Source organism: Trichomycterus rosablanca, chromosome 26 (assembly GCF_030014385.1).
Source record: "Trichomycterus rosablanca isolate fTriRos1 chromosome 26, fTriRos1.hap1, whole genome shotgun sequence".
Taxonomy (NCBI): Eukaryota; Metazoa; Chordata; class Actinopteri; order Siluriformes; family Trichomycteridae; genus Trichomycterus; species Trichomycterus rosablanca.
The window spans coordinates 4,432,808-4,455,474 of record NC_086013.1 but is presented as its reverse complement, the minus strand read 5'-3'; the positions used below and the strand labels follow the sequence as shown (position 1 = coordinate 4,455,474).

The 22,667-nt window shown below is 39.9% G+C and overlaps 1 protein-coding gene across 1 annotated transcript in view; it reads right to left on the bottom strand.

Annotated features, from left to right (window-relative positions):
- LOC134303704 (LHFPL tetraspan subfamily member 7 protein) overlaps positions 1-22,667 on the bottom strand; it is an 85,838-nt gene that overhangs the window by 59,082 nt on the left and 4,089 nt on the right. The window lies entirely within an intron of this gene.

Genomic DNA, 22,667 nt, shown 5'->3' with positions numbered 1-22,667 from the left:
ACTGGATACACTTTTTGGCCTAAAAAATGTGGACACCTGACCATGAGCTTGGTGGCCATCGTACCATGGGTATTCAACAGTCAAAGTTGGTCAAATGGTCAAATAATAATCCACAATGAATCCACAACCAGAATGATTTGGTAGCTTCTGGACCATGGGTGATAATGATATTATTTATTATTATTATTATTATTATTATTATTTATGATTAATTTTATATATCCAATATAAAATTATATATAGTCATTAATTATGTATTATTATTATTGTTATTTATTATAATATTATTTATATTATTTATGATTTATTTTATATTTCCAATTTTTTATTATTTATTATTATTATTATTATTATTTATTAATATATTATTTGTGATGTATTTTATATTGCCAATGTTTTAATTATTATTCATTATTATTATTTATTATACTTTTACTTATATCATTTATTGTTTATTGTATATTTTCAATTTTTCTATTATTATTTATTATTATTGTTTTATTATTATTTATTATCATATTTATATTAGTTATTATTTAGATGTATTTTAGATTTAGACACAATACATTTACACACATACCTGTCCTTTTTCTGGTATTTATTTACACATATATCTGTCCTTTTTCTGGTATTTATTTACACACATATCTTTGCTTTTTCTGGTATTTATTTACACACATACCTGTCCTTTTTCTGGTATTTATTTACACATATATCTGTCCTTTTTCTGGTATTTATTTACACACATATCTTTCCTTTTTCTGGTATTTATTTACACATATATCTGTCTTTTTTTCTGGCCTTTCTGAGAAATGGAAACCGTAACAGCAACAAAAGATAAACCAACTACATATTCAGGACCAGGGACGTCGAGGTAACACCTGCTTTTCCTAAGACGTGGTTCTTCTAGTAAAAAAAATATGATGGTGCCGATGATGCTGATCATTAGGTGGCGGAAGACATATTGTGACAAAATAATTGATAATTCAAGGATGGGCACAACTGTGATAATGTTTATCATCATCATGCTGCGATGGTTGATGACTACACCCACGAATTTAATGAAGTTATTAACAATAATGGCTCCCATTAATTTCAAAATGAAACAAATTGGAAAGATTGTAGATATGCACGGCTGAACACGTTTCCTACTGGATGAAGCCATTCTCTGGAATATATGATTCATGCATTTAAGAAAAAAATAGCCTGCAATCTCTGCTCCATTTCATCATCGCTGCTGCTTCAAGATTCCCACCGTGCTGGCTGGTACTGCCAAGCATCCATTACAGCACATCCATACAAATAGAGCACAGCAGGAATCAGCTAATAATAAATGAGCCTTCCAGATGCCTACAGAAAAGTTGAGGTGTCCACTTTCAAAAACTGTATTTTATTTACTCATATAGCCGTTATTTTACTGGTATTTATTTACACATATAACCGTTCTTTTTCTGGTATTTATTTAAACATATATAAACATTATTTAATTTTTTTTCCAATGTTTTAATTATTATTATTTATTATTATTATTATTTTATTTATAGTACTTATTATTTATTTTATAATTGTTTTTATTATTTATTTTATATAATTTTTTAGTTATTATTCATTATAATTTTTTTTTTATTATTGTTGTTATTTATTATGATATTATTTATATTATTATTTTTTTATATTTCCATTTTTTAAATTATTATTCATTTAATTATGATTATTATTATTGTTATTATTATTATTATTTTATTATAATTTTATTTACATTATTTATTTATTTTTTCCAATTTGTTAATTATTATTTATAATTATTATTTTATTGTTATTATTTATTATTTATTATGATTTTATTTATAGTATTTATTATTTATTTTATATTTCTTATAATTATTTATTTTATATTATTTTTTAGTTTTTATTCATTATTATTTTTATTTTATTATTACTATTGTTATTATTGTTATTTATTATGATATTATGATTTTTTATATTTCCAATTTTTTTATTATTATTCATTTAATTATTATTATTATTATTATTATTATTGTTATTATTATTATTATTATGTATACCTGTCATTTTTCTGGTCTTTATTTAGACATAGACCTGTCATTTTTCTGGTCTTTATTTAGACATATACCTGTCCTTTTTCTGGTGTTTATAGTATATATAGTAGACACTCCTATTATTATCCTATCATATTATTATGGTGTAAATTGTGCATCAGATTATATGTGTCCTTTTCCTGGTGTTTATTCACTCATCATCGACAAATATAACACCAATCTAAAGACCAAAAATATTCATATTTAGAGTGCCCATGTCCAGTGTGGTGTTATGTGCAAGAAATCAGATGTTAGACATTTTATTTTTTATTTCATTTTTTTCATTTCATAAAAAAAACGCTTCATCCTGGTCAGGGTTGGTGTTCCTTTAGTTTAGAAAAAGCCACTGTGCACCAGTTTGGTTTTGGAATGGGAGGCCCAACAAGCTTATAGCCACAGGTGTCCACGTACATTTGGCCATGTAGTGCATCTGCAATCTTCTCTAGACTACATAGTAAAATAACACTAAAAAGCTCCCAATTAAACAAACTGCAGTAAAGTCGATTAGTCTTTGTAATTATTTTGACATTTTCGGCTTTCCCATAAGTCCCAGAGTTAATAAGAAAAATGAGCCACTGATAGGTAAAATATGCTAACATTTAAAACCAGAGTTCAGCTCGTAAATCAAAAACGATTTTAGCAAACAGGGGAACAAGATACAGAGAAAAAACAAGTAAAACCCAGCTATAGGTACAGTATATGTGAGCGCTTCCTTTAGCTTAGACTAATTTAGTAGAAGATTAGGGGTTTGGTTCTGTAGGATAAGAGGTGCTGCTGCATGTTATGGATGCAGAAACCCAAGTTGGACATTTAATAAAACTTATTTACACCATTTAATCTATTCTAATTAAGCGTATGAACTGTAACTAAGCAGAACGTCTAAATGGCTAAATGTCTTTAAAATATCAGCCCTATGAAATTATTGGGAAAAGAACATGGAGAGGTATTGGTGATCCCACTTCTGACACCAAACTTTAAGATAGCAAAGGGACAGAGCCGCTCAGGTGGTGCAGCAGTCAAGTACGCTAGCACACCAGAGCTGGGATCTCGAATACATCGGTTGGCCTGTTGTTCAGATGAGCGGGACAAAGCCGGATGGGGTCTCTCTCTCTGCCAGACTGGTGCAATTACGACCTCTGCTGGCTGATTAGAGGCGCCTACACAGAGATGAGGAAAGAGTGCTCTTAGGGTGTGTCTCTCCGTACACAATGCTAGGTGGCACAACACTCGTCAATGTGTGGGTGATAAGATGCATACGGCTTGCTGCCCATGTATCGGAGGGGGCGTGGGTTAGCTTTGTTCTCCTCAGTCAGAGCAGGGATCGGCATTGATAGAGAGGAAGCATGATGCAATTGAGCAATTGGACGCCCTAAAGGGGGAGAAAATGCATTAAAAAATATATATATAGCAAAGGGACACTGTAGGTAGTGACAATGCTGTTGCTACTGTTTAGATATTATTATAACATCTATCATGATGGTTTAAAATCATATTTGTAGAGGAAACAACTTTATTTTTTTCAATAATACAGCCCTTGTGGTTGTGCTGCCCTGGCAATCTACACCATGATACAGTAACCTGGGTTATTGTTTTTTTTCCAAGTTTCCATAATGTAAATATTTCATACTATTCAATCTCTAGATGGAAGATTTGTTTATATATTGCAAACTATCGTACGGCTTCGTGTGTGTTGCGTGTTTGCTCGAGAGTCAGAAATAGATGGAGGCAGCACTGCAAATCAACCACGATATGAATCTATCGCACACACAGGATTGGTTAACCTCAGTTCAGCGGGGGGTCAAAAACAGGCCAGAACGATCGACACCAGCTGGGTCCGACCAATCCAATCAACAATACCATCAGCCCTAGAGTATTCCATTTTTCCAGTTGAATTGGATGCCCGAATAGTTACAAATGCCTGTTTTAAATGCAAAATATTGCAGGTTTAAAGGTTAATGGTACATATTATGTATAGTTCTGCATACAGTTTCAGTCCAAAAGTATGTGGACACCTGACTGTAAGCTTATTGGACTTTCTATCTACAAACACGGGAATTCATTTGATTCGATTCATTTGTTTTGATTCATTTCATTTGATTTATTTGATTTTAATCATTTCATTTGATTCATTTCATTTGATTCATTTCATTTGATTCACTTGATTAATATGATTTGTATTGGACATTGTATTGAAATAACACTAGCGGTACCAGACTTTTGGCCACTGTCTTATGTACCTCTGTTGGAGAGATGCCATACAAAATTTTATTGTACACGACCAGTCAGGGTGCCCATGCTGACCCCTGTCCAATGCCGAAAGCACCAACAATGGGCACGTGAGCATCGGAACTGGACCACAGAGCAATGGAGCAATGGAGCAATGGAAGAAGGTGGCCTGGTCTGATGAATCACATTTTCACGTGCGTCGCTTACCTGGGAAACACACGGCACCAGGATGCACTATGGGAAGAAGGCAAGCCGGCAGAGGCAGTGTGATGCTTTGGACAATGTTCTGCTGGGAAACCTTGGGTCCTGCCATCCATGTAGATGTTACTTTGACACGCACTACCTACCTAAGCATCGTTGCAGACCATGTACACCCTGTTTGAGGCCAAGGTGTTGACTTGGCCTCCAAATACAAACCCCAGATCTCAATCCAGTCGAGCATCTGTAGGACGTGCTGGACAAACAAGTCCGATCCATGGAGGCCTCACCTCACAACTTACAGGAATTAAAGGATCTGCTGCTAACATCCTGGTGCCAGATAGGAAGGTGGTCATATCATCATCATATGCCGTTGCTAGGGTCTTCAATTTAGTAGCACCAAAATGCAGTATTTCACGAGCGTAGAAATGTACAAGTGCAACATTCGGACAAAATCCTGTTCAAAAGCAAGACTGCTGGAAAACGTCAAGGTCGAATCGGTTCCTGTTACCATGGTGAAATGTTTTCTCATATTTCTGAGACTGCTGTCCAAGCGTGAGTGCTGACTTTAGCTGAACAGGGGGGCAGTGATGATTAGGAGTTTTGCAGCTACAGCCCAGCCTCTCGTTACCTATTATATATAAGATCCCCCTAGAACTGGGAAGGTATTGAAGTGCTGACCTTCGATATATCCAGACATGCATAAACACTCACTGTGTAGATGAGATCCCGGGACGGATATGCCATCCTAAAGCTCTAAACCTCCTGCTGTCTGCACCAATCATGTAAGGATTCAAGGAGTAACTTGAGATTCTGACTGAACTGTTTGGCTGAAGTTGTTTTGTTTTATGTCCAGTGATTTTGTTGGTCAGTTTAAACCAGTCAAACACACAACTGACCTTTAATTGGGTCAGTGTTGCATTATGCTTGGTCAATGATCATATACACCGATCAGCCATAACATTAAAACCACCTCCTTGTTTCTACACTCACTGTCCATTTAATCAGCTCCACTTACCATACAGAAGCACGTTGTAGTTCTACAATTACTGACTGTAGTCCATCTGTTTCTCTGCATGCTTTGTTAGCCCACTTTCATGCTGTTCTTCAATGGTCAGGACTCTCCCAGGACCATTACACAGTAGGTGTTATTTGGGTGGTGGATCATTCTCAGCACTGCAGTGTGTGTTGTGCTGGTATGAGTGGATCAGACACAGCAGCGCTGATGGACTGAAAATAGTCCACCAACCAAAAACATCCAGCCAACAGCGCCCCGTGGGCAGCTTCCTGTGACCACTGATGGAGGTCTAGAAGATGACCGACTCAAACAGCAGAAATAGATGAAAGATCGTCTCTGACTTTACGTCTACAAGGTGGACCAACTAGGTAGGAGTGTCTAATAGAGTGGACAGTGAGTGGACACTGCTGTGTCTGATCCACTCATCCCAGCACATCACACACTAACACACCACCACCATGTCACAGTGCTGTAGTGCTGAGCATGATCCACCACCTAAATAATACCTGCTCTGTGGGGGTCCTGACCATGAAGAACAGCATGAAAGGGGGCTAACAAAGCATGCAGAGAAACAGATGGACTACAGTCGGTAATTGTAGAACTACAAAGTGCTTCTATATGGTAAGTGGAGCTGATAAAATGGACAGTTAGTGTAGAAACAAGGAGGTGGTTTTAATGTTATGGCTGCAAGTCTGCTCATTTGAAGTCTTTGCAATAACAATAATTTCTCTTTACTGTATAGTAAAATAAATAAAATTTAACAAGCAATATTACCGTATATTTGCTAGTAAAGTATTAAATAAAAATCAATCCATTCACCATCACCGAATCCACACGTTATAACCAGTTCTGCTTTCAAAGCTCTCACTTCTACCTCATCTAATATTCTGAGAAATGGAAATACCAATCAGCTTAAGTGTCTGTACCTGACATTTCTACTCTCTCGCGCTCTCTCTCCAATCACAGCCGGGCCATTAGTGCTATAACAGGCCTTCATAAACCTGAATTAGCACTGCAGAAGTGGCAACGCTCCAGTATCACTTTAGTCCAGATTGAACGGGTGTCTGAAGCTGTGAAGTCCCAGGATTCGTCTCCGTTCTCAGCATGACTGTTGGAGCTGTTGGTTTCCTTCGAAGTTCTTGCACGGTATTTGATCGTCTTTCCCGAAATAAGGTTCTGGATTTAGGTTTACATTCTCTTTTTCTAAATTAAATGAATAAACTCGAGAAGTCTACATAATTTGGGGGGGCGGTGAAAGGCGTAATTTGAAGCATCATGCATATCTGCCATGCGATTAGAACCAGCAGGGGGTTTGGAAGTACATTAGACTCATAGCATTGATTCGCTAAAAAAAAAAGTCTCTATGTCTCTATACATGTTGCTTTGCCACAGCCCGGGATGTGTGTAGTGGGCTGCTACACAAGATCCACCTTGGGTGCAGGTAGCATCAATTATGATAGTGGCAGCCAGCCCTTGTTCTTGGTCGTTTTTTTTCCTGATTTCTGGTTTGCCACATAGTGGTGGATTGAGTAGCTGATAGCTGGTAATTGTGACTCAGTTTTGGTTCTGTTTCCTAGTATTCTGAGTCTTCGCTGGGAGAAGCTTAGGCTTAAGTCCCTGTTGCGAAGATCCTTCTTTTTTTTCTTGGACTAAGACTTGATCTCCTGGTCATTCTGTTCTGTCACCCCCCATTTTTGGGCTGCAGATTTCATTTGGTTACTTTTACTTGTTTCCATTATTATGACCATCTTCTGCTTTGTTCTTTCTCTTTGATTTGTGGCACCTTAGAGACGGTATTGTTCTACCTTGGTTTAGTGTCCTGCACTTGGGTTCTTTTCACCTGGACTCATAGGTACGGGGCTTCACCTGCAGCTTCAGTATCGATGCACAACCCATGCCCGCTACAGCTTGTTGTTAGTTAGCATCTTTTTGTATGGTTAATTCCTTAATGCAATTCCTCTACCACTTGGACCAAACCCCAAGAAGAGCTGCAGACCAGCATTTGCCCCCTCCAACACGAGATAAATTGGCACTTCTTTACCCCAGCTTGTGGTCAATTCTCATATAGAGCCAAACAGAGAGACACTATGCCCTGTGTATTCCTCCACCTCTCATGCCAGCACTTATACGACCGTCCCTCTATCAGACAGTTACCAGGCCTAAGACTGGCACCACTAAGATTCAAGTGTGAGCTAGTGTATACAAGTTCTGTGCCACCAGTGGGCGCCATTCATAGTTTTTACTAGATTAGCTTACTATCAATTAACATTCATCAAACAGTATGCCATCGGTGTGCCCAATGGCAAGTCTAAGTCTAAACAAAGCACCACAAAAAAAAGGAAATAAGGCCGCTCAGGTGGCACAGCGGGAAAAAAACACGCGCTGAACACCAGAGCTGGGATCTCGAATACATCGTATTGAATCTCTGCAGGCTGGGCTGAGCAGCCACATGTACAACAATTGGCCTGTTGTTCATATAGGGGTGGGGTTAAGCCGGATAGGGACTCTCTCATGACTGATGCAATTATGACCTCTGCTGGCCGATTGATGGCGCCTGCACAGAGACGGGATCAGAGTGCTGTCAGGGTGTGTCTCTCCGTACACTGTGCTGATCCGCATTGCACTCGTCAAAGTGTAGGTGACAAAATGCAGTTAGCTTCGTTCTCCTCAATCAGAGCGAGGATCGGCATTGGTGGAGAGGGAGCATGACGCAATCGGGCAATTGGATGCATATAAATCAGACAGACTTAATCAAGAGTAAATCAAGTTAAAACAAGTAGCTTTAAGTCCGTTATTAAATGAGCAGTTTATAATTGGAACACAGCCTCATAGCCTCTTTCAGCTCTGACAGTAGGCCAAGACTGGACTGCAAATCCAAGTTGATGCTGGTTAGGAATACAATTCCTTCACAGAGGTAAACGAGTTTCCCATAACGTTCCCAGCTAGAGACGTTCCCAGCTCTCCATTCAGAGTCTGAACGTAATACTAAACGGACCGTCTTTGTTCGGAAGAATTAATCATGTTTTCTCATGCTAAAGAGCCGGCGGGACCCTTCCCAGCCTCTTTTAATCTGTGTAATCATATATACAATGGCACAGATCATCAAAACACGACAAGCATCTACGAACTGGATGTATTTTCTCAAGAGAAGCTGATATTACAAACTCGGGTTGAACTTTCTATTCATTTCATCAGTGTTCTTTGTTATCTGTCTGGTTCTGCTCCAACACTCCAACGATATGTTTCTGTTTGTTCCGTGTCCTGTCCGCAAGGTCGGATCTAGCTAATCGATTTCTACGAATGTGGTTGGAGTTCTTTACCCGACCCCAGTGGTCATTTTTTTGTACTTGAGATGGAGATGGAGGCGCATTAATAAAATACAAACCATAAATCGATCGAACGTAACAGTGGGTGAACACGCTTGAGATTCTCAGCATGTGAGGACCACGCTTGCCAAAAGCACGAAACAACAAAGGAGATGAAAACACAGCCATATGAGCATAATGGGGGGCCAGCATAAGGAACACATCGCCCCCCACTGTGTCAGTTTTGGGTTAAATGACAATAAGTTAATTTCCTCTGTCCCTTAGTAAACCTTTAGCCCAGAGGAGACCTACACATGTGCTACTAAGGCCTGTAACACAAAACGAAAACAAGGCACAGCGTGTTCCACTGTATCTGGGTTCGTCTTTGAGCCAAAAAAATTTGTCACAAAAAAATTAAATAAATGAATAATAATAAAAACAAATAAATAATAATAATAAAAATAAAATAAATAATAATAAAAATGAATGAATAAATAATTATAATAAAATAAATAATAATAAAAATTAAATAAATGAATAACAATAAAATAAATAATAATAAAAAGTTATAAATAAATGAATAATAATAATAATAACATAAATAAATTATTATTATTATTATTAAATAAATAAATGAATTATAATAAAATAAATAATAATACACATTAAATAAATGAAAAATTATAATAAAATAAATAATAATAAAAATGTATAAATAAATTAATAATAATAAAAACATAATAATGACAATTAATAAATAAGTGAATTTTAACTGGCACATAAACACGAAATTAACTTGTACATGTACGCCCCCTTGTGGAGGCTTTACATTACATCTTGTAAACCAGAGTGGGACCAGATTGCCACATTTTTATTAATTAAGTATCTTTTGTTTTGTGTTGTAAGAGGCAACTAGAAGGGGCAAGTAAGGGAAAATACACTTTGGATTATTGAACAGCCTAAATGTTATACTATATTAAGCAAAATCTAGGTTTACAACTACGACTATTGTCCTTAGTGTCCAAACTATTACAAAGCAAAGGTTAGCAAATTGACGTCTGTTTTATGTACAAGTACCCCCTGTCCCAACTTTTTTGGAATTTGGGTTGTAATTGTAAGACTTTTATGGTTATTAATATTTTATAGCTCTGTAACATGCAGATGCCGGAGAACACACACAAAGCTTCACGCCGATCCATCACACAACCAGATGGTTCTGATCTGCCCCCCACGTACCCTGCTGCGTATATTTCTAAATATACAACTGCAGGTGGGAATGGATAAAAGCCGTCTCTCAGCTGATGGACGGATTACTTAACCTTCCTGTCGGAACTCCCGGAACGCTCCCAGTGTGTTATGCAACCCTCTTGTAAGAGCAAGACCATTATACTAAAGCAACTGACGTGGTAGAACGAGTGGAGTGGAGTAAAACGTTGTGAGCTATTTCGGGCTATTCTTTAAAAAGCCTGTGGGAAGCAAACAGTCCATCCTGTAAAGAAGTCCATAAACACTGGATGATAAAAACACCTGGATGACCTACAAAAGTACTTACTGAAAAGCATTACTGTCATTAGCGCACGTGTAAGTGGCTTTAATAAGGCTGATGTTAAATTAATCAGTAAGAAATTAAGAGCATTTTGTTTGTGTGCATTTGATGGATCAAAAGCATGAAAGCTGGAGAGTCAGTGCTGAGACGTGGCGTCCCGCTGGATTAATCATAAGATATGTATCATAAGACTATATAGCAAAATGTTCAAGTGATTCTGACTTTTTACCACCTCTTGCTTGAGGATCCAATTGGTAGGAATACCACCAGGTACACACAGCCCTGATCACTTCATCAGGCTATAACAATCTGGCCCTAAAAAGTCACCAAGGTCTTTACGCTGCCCATATCTGCCGCAACAAGTGAATTCTGATTAGCTTCCATTGGCATGACATTTAACATAGCACTGATTATCTCTTCATCACGGCACCTGTTAGTGGGTGGGATATATTAGGCACCAAGTGAACATTTTATCCTCAAAGTTGATGTTAAAAGCAGGAAAAATGGACGAGCGTGAGGATCTGAGCGAGTTTAATGATGGTCAAATTGTGATGGCTAGACAACTGGGTCAGAGCATCTTCAAAATGCTCTTGTGGGGTGTTCCCGGTATGCAGTGGTCAGTATCTATTAAAGTAGTCTAAGAAAGGAACAGTGGTAAACCGGCGACAGGGTCATGGGCGGCCGAGGCTCATCGAATGCACGTGTGGTCCGATTCAACAGACGAGCTCCTGTAGCTCAAATTGCTGAAGAAGTTAATGCAGGTTCTGATAGGAAGGTGTCAGAATACAGCTTGCTATCAGATTGCCATGCACATTTTGGGAGGGGGGATTCCTACTGTTTTGGATTATCAGTATTTAAGGATGATTCCCACATTACTTTCCATTTTTGTTATTTAAATTCCTATTTAACAGAGTCTGAACCAGTAAAAGTAAAGGCATTGTGGATACCAAAATATCATCCCTAGCTCAGGTGTGCTGCTTTGTATTTACTTGAAATCACTGGCTTTGTATCCTTCAAAATAAAATTGTCAGTCATCCCGAGGCAAGCTGAAAATCACCAAAGATAATACTAATACTAACACTACAGTGCATTTGTAAGATAAAAACAGCTTTCACACTAATCTTATTTAATCAGTTTTTGTCCTTTAATTTTATATTCAATCTGTAATGCAAATAAATGCTAATATTCATACTGTTTATTTGAATATTTAATTCTGGAATGAGCGCCTGGAGCTATCATGTTAATGCGAGGCATTGTTCAATAATTAGACAATAGTGTTGAACAAACGTTTGATTTTTGAAGCAAATCAAACAATAAAACGAAGCACCGTGTTGATTATTACAATCGTGTTTGTTCAAAGCTTTGCAAAAGTATGTAGACAGGTGAAACAACCTTTTTTTTTTTCTTTTTTTTTTTTATTATCTATTTTTTCCCACTTTTTCCCCCCAACTTTTATCCCCATTCTAATGTCCTCTATACTGATTCGGCCCTTTTGCCTCTGACTGAGGACGCCACTCAACTGACTTGCGCCCCCTCCGGCACGCAATCAGTACAGCCTGCATTTTTCACCTGCACGAGCCGAGTCCGTACACCGAGAGACACTGCGCACGGAGGGTCACACCCCCCTCAATGTTATTCCTCAGCCCTGTGCAGGCGCCGTCAGTCAACCAGCAGGGGCCGCAGTTGTACCAGTCATGAGGACCTATGCTCCGACTCTACCCCTAAGCCCCTGAACAACAGCCAAACGTTGTTCATACTGCCGCCCAACCCAGTCGGAAAGGTAGAGCTGAGTTTCGATACGATGCATCTAGAAACCCAACTCTGGTGAGCTAGTGTACTTTACCGCTGTGCCACCTGAGCAGCCTTAGGTGAAACAACCTTAATTTTTTAATAGACACAAGGGCTTAGTGAAGCTGAGCGCTGTTGTTGTTGAGTTACAGGGTCTGAATGGGACTGATGTCGAGCTCTTCGTAAGCCAAACTTTGCAAAGACTTTTGTGATATATGTTTATTTTCAAGCTAAAACAGGAAAAGGTCTTCAACCAATGTTTGCCACAAAGCTATCAAGCATTTTTTTAGTAATAACTAAAGATAAGACTATCAAACAAGAGCATGAACTAAATAGACAAGAGCAGAGCAAATGAATGATCCACAGCTGCTTCCTTAAATCCTATGAGCATTATCCCTAAAACAAGGTGCAGCTGTGGATAATTGGCTGTGGACCAACAGCCACGTGAACACGGAATGAACTTGGCAATTAAATTACACTCATAAACTGAATGCTAGAATAAATAGAAGCTACAATACACAGAATAGCTACCTTAATGGTTGAATGTAAACCTAGAACATCCAGCGACAATACGAGGCCTCATGTTGCCAAATGTTATGCACCTGAAAGCTATAGGTCTGGCTGAAATAGCTGAACCTTCTAAGGCAGGGGATGCACTAGGTTCATAATGACAAAAGCCTCATGGCACTAGAGTCCTTCAATTTAACCCCCATGGTCCCACAGTGGCAAAAAGCTCCATTCCTCTGCACACACACTCCTCCTACTGATGGATGCTAATAGCACATGGGGGTCCACCATGGAGCAAAAAAACAAAATAACAGCCCTCTTATTTTCAGATCTTCTTTCTAAATCTGAGATGAAAGAGAGTTGGTGGCACTTGCTGTGTGCTAATGGTGACATGATGGCCTTGACCTAAATGAGACCGCCGTATTAATAGATTATTCGTGACCGTTCTGCGCTCCCCGGGGGCTAAACAGCCACTGATAGTGTGCACGGCGACACAGCCTTAACATGAACTTTGAGACAAATGCGAAAGCCCTGGAGTCTTCACTGTGAGTCTTCCGTCCAAATAATTTAAGAAATGGATATAAATGAGCTGAATACATTTGTAGTGAAACAGCTGGCTAACGGAGCAGCGAGTGAAAAATTAGCTGGGATTTAAATGGCACTGAGAAAGCAAACAATGCTTTACGGTGCGGGGGGAAAGAGCACCTGTGTGAGAGGTTAATAACCGCTAGGAGTACAAATAAGTGGCGAGTAATGAGGAGGATTAAAATACCCGCTTAGCCGACCAGTCATGCTATCAAGTATCCTGAGGTACGTACACAAATCCTCAGCAGATCTACTCGTCTTTGGTCCGGAGCACACGGCGACCTGGAATCCTGATTCATCTGACCACAATACAGGTTTCCACTGTGTGATGGTCCATCCTAGATGCCTCCGAGCCCAGAGAAGTCAACGCCGCTTCTGGACATGGTTAACATAAGGCTTCTTTTTTGCACAGTAAAGTTTTAAGTATCATTTCTGCATGTAACTCTGTATTGTTGTGCTCGACAAAGGTTTGCCAAAGTAATCCCTCACCCATGTGGTTATATCAGCTATTGTTGAGTGGCGGTTTTTGATGCAGTGCCGTCTGAGGGATCGAAGATCACGAGCGTTCAGCTTAAGCTTGCACCCTTGGCCTTTACGCACTGAAATTCCTCCCGATTCCTTGAATCGTTTGATGATATTATGCACTGTAGAGGGAGAAAAATGCAAATCCCTTCCAATCTTTCTTTGAGGTTCATTGTTTTTAAGCATTTCAATTATTTTCTCACACATTTGTTGATAAACTGGAGATCTTCTGATCATCTTTGCTCATCAAGGACTCATCAAGGCCTTTCCCGGATGCTGCTTTCGTACCAAATCACGATTACAATCACCTGTTTGGAATCACATCAATATTTAGTTTTTTTACCTCATTACTAGCCCTAAATTGCCCCGTCCCAACTTTTTTTTGGAATGTGTTGCAGGCCTGAAATGCCAAGTCATAAATGATTTCACTTCACACTTTGTCTACATGAAATGACTTCTGTAAAATTATTATATATTATGTAGATTGGTGGACAATTGTATGTCCGGCCATTATGGAAAATTTCCAGTGGTTTCTTCGCATGGTTGCCTAACGTCTGACCAATATAAGGCAATTTTACAGGGTCAGGTGCAATTATTTAAGAATAGACTGATGACCACTAGAGATGTAACGATTCACCACAAGACAGTCAATAACAGATTGACAAATATTTCACGATTCAAATCGATTCGACATGTAAAATGAATCGATATTGACTTTAAACAGCAGAAGGCACTGGCACTATACACCTCGCCTGGTTGACATCGCTGACGCTATACGCCTGGTTGCCAAATTCGGGGTTTTTCAGACAAATTAAGCTTCATCCAAAATTGTTTTGCATAGTTTGTACCTACCTCAGAAATAACATGACATTCGTTACTTAGATAAATAAAAGATAAGCATGAATACAGTATTTTATTTTATTTTTTAAGAGAAATAATAAAAGGAAACTTTGTAAGAATTTGTCTTCAATTCAAATAAAAAAAAAATCAGGGAAAAATCGTATCATGAACCCAGTATCGTGAATCATATCGCATCGTGAGTAGAGTGTATCGTTACATCCCTAATAACCACCAAGCCCTGACCTCAACCCCATTGATCATATCTGGATGAACTGTCCTTGTCGTCTAACATCTGTTCCTGACCTCAATAATGCTCTTTTAAGTGAATGGACACACATTTCCAAACCTTCAACCTCCACAAAAAGTCGCAAAAAAGGCAACTACAGTATATATTAATTCCTACGGTTTTGAAAACAGGGTCACAATGAGGTGTCCTCATACTTTTCAGCATATACTGAATTATTTCTGTCCGTAGATGTCCATTCTTTACACATTTTTGGTATTCATTTTAGTCCCAATCAAAGAATGTCTAAAGCAGCAGTGTCCACTCTCACCACTGGGAACCTAAAGACGTCTTAATGAACCCCTAGAGTTCAGAACTTTTCCTTATGCACAACACAAACAGATCCTTCAAATTAGGTCAATACTTTCCCCCCTCATTAAAGAAGCACTTTCTTCAAGGCTCGGATTTTAAAACGAGCGACTGGTCGTCTGCAAGAACCTAGACATCACAGGCAACCCCAATCAACATTAAAATACATGATTTCTTCTATCTGATGAAATACATATTTTTTTTATTTTTGATTAAAATGAAAGAGGAAGGTTAAAACAGATTTCAAAGCCGTGTGAAGGCAGTGGCTGGTCTCGCTAGATTAAGCGTGTTTTCCTTTTTTGTCAGAACTCTACTGCAATCTATCCTGCACGTATGCATAATGCATAACAGAACAGAAACAAGCACAAATAATTTACTCTATACCAGTAAAAAAGTGGACCAACGTTTCTTCTGAATACAGGGAGAAAAGCAGCCTGGCAGCAGAACTTATCTCCAGCACCAACTGGTAGGATGTACACTGATCAGCCGTAACATTAAAACCACCTCCTTGTTTCAACACTAACTGTCCATTTTATCAGCTCCACAATTACTGACTGTAGTCCATCTGTTTCTCTGCATGCTGTTCTTCAATGGTCAGCACTGCACTGACATGGTGGTGGTGTGTTAGTGTGTGTTGTGCCGGTATGAGTGGATCAGTTTTTAAACACCTCACTGTCACTGTTGGACTGAGAATAGTCCACCAACCAAAAACATCCAGTCAACAGCGCCCAGTGGGGACGTCCTGTGACCACTGATGAAGGTCTAGAAGATGACCGACTCAAACAGCAGCAATAGATGAGCGATCGTCTCTGACTTTACATCTACAAGGTGGACCAACTGGGTGGGAGTGTCTAATAGAGTGGACAGTGAGTGTGTCTTATCCACTCATACCAGCACAACACACACTAACACACCACCATCCTGTCACCACTTATGTACTGCTGCATTTATCATTATCCAAATGGCTATTCCATGTGGTCCTCAATTACCCAGCCACATATGGATCCAAACCATCCTTCTTCACCTTTGAAACTGTGTTGTACTGTATTTAGTCATAACATTCCCATCATTACACCAATGTGTTTTTGTGATTGGTGATTGGTTATGCTATGGTTGTATACAGATTGTTGGACATTTACGTAGCATCTGTTGAACTGATAGAAATCGCAAAGCCATGTGCTAGACAGTCAGATCCACATAAAAATCCACATCGTGTCCACATCATTTCAATACCATATATATGAATCAGTTAACTTCATAAAGACTTGAGCGATAAGCATGAAAACATCTATTTTTCATAAATACAGCGTCTGGTTTGGTCAAGGACGTATGAAAAAGCTGGAGTTTATTTAATTAAAATTCCATTATTTTCACAGACGAACAAAGAAACAGAATCCAACCACGTTAACTCGAGAGGAAATTGGTTTGGAGAGCTTTAAAAGTAAACTAATCACCGTGTTGGTCTATGTATATAAGACGTTATATTATTAATTTAGGACAGCATTACAGATGGTTGCATCAGGCAGATTGTAAAAATAATGACTTGCTCAAGAGGAAGAAAGACTCGACATCGCATGAATCTCAACCAGACCTGTCATTAAAAATAATGAACAAAGAGAAAAAGCCTTTTTAATTAAGCAAATTTGCTAAAATTGAATTTGATGTGCCTCTGAACTGATCTTTTAAACCACTAAAAATAATAACTAGTTTTTCTTATGTTTCTATACCTACTTAAATAATAAAGCATGCCAGGACACCTGTATGTCCTTCTTTTGTGAAATAAGATCATTTAAGCGGCATCATAAACTCCATAGGTCAACTTAGTAGGTCAACTTAGGGCATTGGCAATGCTGAAATGATCGGTCTGGGCTGCACTTTTTGTGCCCTCGGGTTTATTTTTCTAAATGTGTGGTAATACTACGGGTTAACTCGTGTGGAGTGGAGCAATTGGGACCTTTACAGTGTGTTTCTACACTCACTGTCCATTTCATCAGCTCCACTTACCATATAGAAGCACTTTGTTGTTTTACAATTACTGACTGTAGTCCATCTGTTTCTCTGCATGCTTTATAAGCCCCCTTTCATGCTGTTCTTCAATGCTCAGGACCACTACATAGCAGGTATCATTTAGGTGGTGGATCATTCTCAGCACTGCAGTGACAATGACATGGTGGTGGTGTGTCCACTGTGACCACCGTGTCCACTCACTGTCCACTCTATTAGACACTCCTACCTAGTTGGTCCAACTTGTAGATGTAAAGTCAGAGACGATCGCTCACCTATTGCTGCTGTTTGAGTCGGTGAACTTCTAGTCCTTCATCAGTGGTCACAGGATGCTGCCCACGGGGCGCTGTTGGCTGGATATTTTTGGTTGGTGGACTATTCTCAGTCCAGCAGTGACTCCATCAACGCTGCTGTGTCTGATCCACTCATACTAGCACAACACACACATGTCAGTGTCAGTGCAGTGCTGAGTATGATCCAGACCCAAATAATACCTGCTCAGTAGTGGTCCTGTGGGGGTCCTGACCATTGAAGAACAGCATGAAAGGGGGCTAACAAAGCATGCAGACAAACAGATGGCCTACAGTCAGTAATTGTAGAACTACAAAGTGCTTCTATATGGTAAGTGGAGCCGATAAAATGGACAGTGAGTGATTTCCTCACTTGGATTTAAATATCACCAAAAATAATAAAGACTATTTTACTTCAGCTCTACGCTTCAAGCCAAGCGGACAATCAGTTGCACTCTACGAAAAATGTCTCTGGGCTTGGAGCTCAATCAATACATGAGCTGACAGGCCGCTTAACGAATGGACATCGGCTACAGCCAAAACTGCAACTCAGCATTCTCTTCTTCTGTGAGAGCGACTCTCTGCTCTTTCTGTCTTTCAGTCCATCCTTTGTTCCGTCTGCCCTTTTCTGACCAATCGGTATCTTATTAGGGAGAACTGGTCAAGACAGAGCTCAAGCTACACTATAAGATCAAATGTATGTGGACAACCCTTCTAAATACAGTGGTAGCCTAGTGGGTAGAGCTTTGTGCTATCAATTGAAAGGTTGAGAGTTTGAATCCCAGCTCTGCCATGCTGCCACTGTTGGGCCCTTAAGAAAGGCTGACCCTACCCTCAGACCCCAGCTTCCAAACCAGCCGGGATATGTACATGTGTATATACACTGATCAGCCATTGGACTCACTGTTCATGTTATCAGCTCCACTTACCATATAGAAGCACTTTGTAGTTCTACAATTACTGAATGTAGTCCATCTGTTTCTCTACATGCTTTGTTAGCCCCCTTTAATGCTGTTCTTCAATGGTCAGGATCCCCACAGGACCACTACAGAGCAGGTATTATTTGGGTCTGGATCATTCTCAGCACTGCACTGACACTGACATGGTGGTGGTGTGTTAGTGTGTGTTGTGCTGGTATGAGTGGATCAGACACAGCAATGCTGATGGAGCCGTAGCCTAGTGGTTAAGGCACAGGACTACTAATCCAAAGGTTGCTGGTTCAAGCCCCACCACTGCCGGGTTGCTGCTGTTGGGCCCTTGAGCAAGGCCCTTAACCCTCAATTGCTCAGACTGTATACTATAACTGTAATGTAAGTAGCTTTGGATAAAGGCGTCTGCTAAATGCCGAAAATGTAAATGTAAATGTCTTTAAACACCTCACTGTCACTGCTGGACTGAGAATAGTGCACCAACCAAAAATATACAGCCAACAGCGCCCCGTGGGCAGCGTCCTGTGACCACTGATGAAGGTCTAAAAGATGATCGACTCAAACAGCAGCAATAGATGAGCGATTGTCTCTGACTTTACATCTACAAGGTGAACCAACTAGGTAGGAGTGTCTAATAGAGTGAACAGTGAGTGGACACGGTATTTAAAAACTCCAGCAGAGCTGCTGTGTCTGATCCGCTCATACCAGCACAACACACACTAACACACCACCACCATGTCAGTGTCACTGCAGTGGGGGTCCTGACCATTGAAGAACAGGGTGAAAGCAGGTTAAAAAGGTATGTAGAGAAACAGATGGACCACAGTCAGTAATTGTAGAACTACAAAGTGCTTCTATATGGGAAGTGGAGCTGATAAAATGGACAGTCAACTGTTAGACTGGTCTGCCTGCATCCCAGACCTGTATCCTATTGAAGATAGTACATATGACTACAAAGGCCACAGAATAAACTGTAACAGAACACGCTTCCAACATTAGAACTCATACCCAGCAGATGTAGTGAATAGAAATGAAGTATTTCTTTAAAATTGGGAAGGTGCAGTAATGTAGAGAGCATAGGGACCGGGTCTGGGAGTGAGACCCAAATCGTCTGCCCCAATTGAATTTAGCCTGTGACAAATGCAGCAGCTTCCTTCTGTCACACAGGCTAAATCGGTCTGAAATTGGATTGTCTGTGTAAAATCAGCAAGGCACATCCTCGGTTAGCCCCGCGCCCCGAAGGACCCGCGAAGACAGCCTATGATGGAATAGTGTCATTAAACGAAGTAACACTTTTTCACTTTCACTGCTAGGTTTATAATGGATGATAAAAAGGTGAAACGTCCAAGATTTGACACGTAATGACCCGTCACTGGTGTCACTATAGACGGTGAAAGGTTTAGAAGCAACTATAAATTACTAGCCAACTGGTTTTATGAGCCACTATGGCTTAAAGTATGTGGACACTTCCTTAATTATTAGGTTTAGGTTTTCCTGCCATGCTCACTGCCAGTGGAACTCATACACTGATCAGCCATAACATTAAAACCACCTCACTGTTCATTTTATCAGCTCCACTTACCATATAGAATCACTTTGTAGTTCTACAATTACTGAATGTAGTCCATCTGTTTCTCTACATACTTTTTAACCTGCTTTCACCCTGTTCTTCAATGGTCAGGACCCCCACAGGACCACCACAGATCAGGTATTATTTAGGTGGTGGATCATTCTCAGCACTGCACTGACACTGACATGGTGGTGGTGTGTTAGTGTGTGTTGTGCTGGTATGAGTGGATCAGACACAGCAGCGCTGCTGGAGTTTTTAAATACCGTGTCCACTCACTGTCCACTCGATTAGACACTCCTACCTAGTTGGTCCACCTTGTTGATGTAAAGTCATCGATGAGACGATCGCTCATCTATTGCTGCTGTTTGAGTCGGTCATATTCTAGACCTTCGTCAGTGGTCACAGGACGCCGCCCACGGGGCGCTGTTGGCTGGATATTTTTGGTTGGTGGACTATTCTCAGTCCAGCAGGGACAGTGAGGTGTTTAAAAACTCCAGCAGCACTGCTGTATCTGATCCACTCATACCAGCACAACACACACTAACACACCACCACCATGTCAGTGTCAGTGCAGTGCTGAGAATGATCCACCACCCAAATAATACCTGCTCTGTAGTGGTCCTGTGGGGGTCCTGACCATTGAAGAACAGCATGAAAGGGGGCTAACAAAGCATGCAGAGAAACAGATGGACTACAGTCAGTAATTGTAAAACTACAAAGTGTTTCTATATGATAAGTGGAGCTGATAAAATGGACAGTGAGTGTAGAAACAAGGAGGTGGTTTTAATGTTATGGCTGATCAGTGTAAGTTACGTATTACCAAAGTAGCCGCATTACCGTTGATGTCTGTCAAAACTGTCCTGGCATTGCGGTGGTCCACTATCTGCATTCCAAATCTCTCTTTTCAATTAAGAACCCACTGCTTTTAAGTGCCAGCGGTAGCATCTCATGGTGGAGGCCACTGTGACCCAATTTCCCACAAGGCAGCTCTGAAAATGTTTCTTTAATTCTTGTTATTTGCCACTGAGTTCGATAATTGAAGTTCTGGACTCTGTTGGGTGTCTGTAAATTATTTCACTTTATTTAGTTGACTTTTCTTGCAGCACTGGACAAATCAGTATCCTGGACACCCAGGATATGCACTGTATGCTAAAAGTATGTGGACACCTGACTATAAGTTTGTCAGACATGCTATTCCAAAACCATGTGCTATAATCAGGAGTTGATTCACATTCGAATCTCAGCTCTGTTACCGGCTGGCTGGGAAAAGACTGGACTAAACATGGGTGGGGTTTTCGACTCTGTGTGAGGACCCTGGTTAGGCGCCTGTAGGAGAAACTCAGAGATTAGTGTGTGACTCTCCATGCACAAGACTGGCCTCATGTGTAAATCTACAGAAGTATGGGCAAATACGAAGGGTTGGTGGGCTATGCACATGACGGAGGGGGCGTGTGTCAGGCAAATGTACCCCCCTTGGGGTCCTCAGCAGCGTAGGGAGCCAACAGCTTAAACATCCCAGCCAGTGCGATCAGTTTGATTCAGACTGACAGAAGTCATTGGTTACTCAAAATAGAGGCAGGATGACCTGAAAGCAGCAGGAACAACAGCTGCTCAGAAAAAATAGGCAATGAACTGCACCTCAATCCAGAAATGTTCACAAGTCACAAAATACGAGTCCGAGTCAAGTCACGAGTCTTTAGGCTAGAGTCCGAGTCAAGTCACAAGTCAATATAATGTGCACAAAACATATATTGGAAATGTAGCGTAGAAAGAAATAATCTGTAAATTCAGATAAAAAAAACATCAACAGATTAGCGACTGTATTTAGCTGTTTTACTTTGTGCCTTGACTTTCCTAGGTACTAGTTAAAAGCTTAAATTTATACGTTTTGTTTTCATTGCAAAACAAAAGCGAGCGATAAATCACGGCACAGCGGCCAAAATCCAAAACACAGCCAAAAAAATCATAACCACTGCTTACCTGAGCTTATGTTCTTCCAGATGCTATTAAATTTATAAGCATTAGGAATATAATCCGTTATTTTGTAAATGTGCTTATAATTAAAAACCTCCAAACTTTTCCCGGTTGTGAAGTAAAACACGAACTCAAGCGTTTCATTAACAATCATCTGTGTGACGCAAACTGAATAAATACAAATAACAGCATTTCTTACTAACAATTAAAATCAGAAGGTCTGATTGGTTCAGAAAGCGCTTTTTCCAACCATTAGCGCCAATTCTGTAGGAGCGTTCCATTCACACCAGTTGTTCCAGTGAAGTGCACTACGTAGGGTATTCCACCACTTTAAGTGAGAATCGAATCCAAAAGAGGGAGTAGGGAGCGACGCTTCATCACTATACCGGAAGCTGGCTGGAACATTTACCACACGTCATGAGTCGAGTCCGAGTCATTTGAAACGAGTCCGAGTCGAGTCTGAAGTCGCTGTGTGTGCGACTTGAAAGGTTTTGGAAGGACAACCAGTTCTAACGCATGTAATTCATTAATAGTGCACAATTTTGTTTAGCTAATTTGTTAGCTGTTTAGCTTTCGAATCCTTCCTCTTTTGTAGGTTTTTCTAGGTCCTGTTCTTTTCTGTCCAGCAGACAGCCATGCTAATTACCCTGGCAGTGCTGATCTGGCCTGCAGCC